The following is a 2678-nucleotide window of genomic DNA, read 5'->3' as shown; positions in this document are numbered from 1 at the left end:
AAAGTCCAGCAAAAGGAGAAGGGGAAAGAGCCTCCGCAGCAAGAAGTCCAGAACCCGAGGCAGTCTCGATTCAATCATCCGATTGGGAAAGACAAACCGGGAAAGGCAAGCTCTCCGCCCTATTTTGACATCATGGCGCAGTTAGCTAATATACCTGCTAGGATAACCCTGTACGAATTATTGCGTCTTTCAAAAGACACGAGGAAAGCATTGTAGGAAGCCTTGAGCGACTCCGAAGCTTTCTTGACTCGAATCAAGCCGTCTTCTGGAGAACCGGAGCCATCGGTTCAACACTGTAATCTCTGCAATCTTGCGGCGCATCATTTTCCATGCATCTCTTTCACCAAAGAAGATATGCAGACGAAGAACTCAAAGCATGATCGGCCCTTATATTTTACCGGGCACATTGGCTCCAGCATGGTCAACCGGATCCAAGTTGATCCGGGTTCTGCTGTTAGCATCATGCCATTCCGATTGATGCATCATCTCGGAATCCCGACGAGTAAATTAGCCTCCACTGGCACTACGATTTATGGATTCAACACCAGCGGGTCCAGACCCTTGGGGAAGATTTGAATCAAATGCCAGATCGGGGATTTAAAATCAGAAGTTACTTGCTATGTAATTGATGCAGAAACGTCCTATAACTTACTGTTGGGTCGACCTTGGATCCACGGTAACCTTATAGTTCCGTCAACTCTGCATCAATGCCTCAAGTACGTGGACTCAAATAATGAAGTCAAGACGGTGGTCGCGGATAAGCAACCGTTTAAGGGATTAGAGAACTATTTCACTGATTCCCTTTTATACGGCACCGAATCCGATACTGAACCATCGGCCCAAGGAACGGACAGCGGGGATGAGGCTAATACCGAAGCTGGGTTTGATTATGATGGTGGTTTTGTACTTAATGACATTGTACCCATTGTAATCAATCTTGACGATGAACAATCATTCGTTGGTTCGTCGGTTTGTGCCGAGCTGTGCTAAGGGACCTATAAGCAATTTTATATGCCTACAACACCGAAACTGGGTTTGATTATGATGGTGGTTTTGTACTTAATGACATTGTACCCATTGTAATCAATCTTGACGATGATAAATCATCGGAAAGTAGTTGTAATTGGCAACTTGCCGAAGAACTATCAATAAACGATGATTTAGAGTACTCTATGTGTCTGGATGATATTACTAAAGAATTGTATGATAACCCTGAATTGTATATGCCACTTCAATCATTTTGCATGACAAAAAAGCAGGTACAAGATCCATGCGGAGCAACACTTGTCATCCCCGCTGGAATAGGGGGTGGAAAAGAAGTCGTCTACGGAAAAGGAAGAGAAGCTCCGATACCCGACCACTTCTTGGAAGAGGAAGACGATGATGATAAACCTGCTCCTCACCTATTTAGGTATGATGCAAAAGCGCGCGATCTAATGGAGAAGTATGGATATGACTTCACACTCGGAGAGGGTCTTTGCTTTGGTCGAGGTCCGCGAGTTCCACCTCGGATAGCCTATGTACCAAAGGGAAAACCCGATGATTATTATCGCTACAAAAGAGGTTTGGGTTATGTCTCCTCATCCGACGATGAGTGCTGCTGGCAAATCATCGATCGAATTGCTAACAAAGCTAGAAACGGATACTCTTCTGATTCTTCGGCTTGGGGTTCCGACACTAGTATCGGTGAGATGTTCAAAAAGTTGATGTCGAACATGGTTACGGTCGATCCTACCACAATAGAGGAAGACGACCAGATGCCGACATGGGAAGATCCTTGGGTTCATCACCTAAACATATAGTACGGTGATAGGTTTGAGCAAAGAGAACCTCCTACCGAAGATCAAGTACTCCAGGTGAATATGGGTAGCAAAGATAATCCGAAGCCTATATTCATTAGCGACAGCCTCCCGCCTGAAGAGAAAGAGGAGTTAATCTCTCTTATTAGGGAATACATCGATGTGTTTGCCTGGAATTATGAAGACATGCCAGGGCTCGATCCAAATGTAGCAGTGCATCGTCTCAATATCAAGACGGATGTCAAACCTGTCAAACAACAACAAAGACGGTTTCGTCCGCAAATGATGGAAGCAATCGAGACCGAAGTTAAAAAGCTTATTGACTCGGGCTTCGTTAGGGAAGAGCAGCATCCAGAGTGGCTTGCCAATATTGTCCCAGTTCTTAAGAAGAACGGGAAGGTCACGATTTGCATCGACTTTCGAGACCTCAACGCTGCATGCCCAAAAGACGATTTTCCCCTTCCTATCACGGATGTCATCATCGATAATACGTGCGGGTTCGAAAGGATGTCTTTCATGGATGGTTTCTCTGGTTATAATCAGATAAAGATGCATCCAGATGACAAAAAGCATACCGCGTTTAGAACACCCCTTGGCGTTTTCTGCTACACGAAGATTTTTCAGGAGCATCTCCGGAAGACTGTCGAATGCTACGTGGATGATTTGGTTGTGAAAAGTCGTGATAAGAAGGATCACATTAAAGACTTGAAGACCATGTTCGACCTGATGCGAGCCCATCAATTGAAGATGAATCCCACCAAGTCTTTCCTTGGAATGTCCAGTGGTAAATTCCTGGGATTTGTCATCACTACCAAAGGTATTCACATCGACCCTGATAAGGTAAAAGCAATTAATGAATTGCAACCTCCGAGAAACCTC

This window comes from Asparagus officinalis, chromosome 3 (assembly GCF_001876935.1).
Source record: "Asparagus officinalis chromosome 3, Aspof.V1, whole genome shotgun sequence".
Lineage (NCBI taxonomy): Eukaryota > Viridiplantae > Streptophyta > Magnoliopsida > Asparagales > Asparagaceae > Asparagus > Asparagus officinalis.
This window is presented reverse-complemented; position numbering follows the sequence as displayed.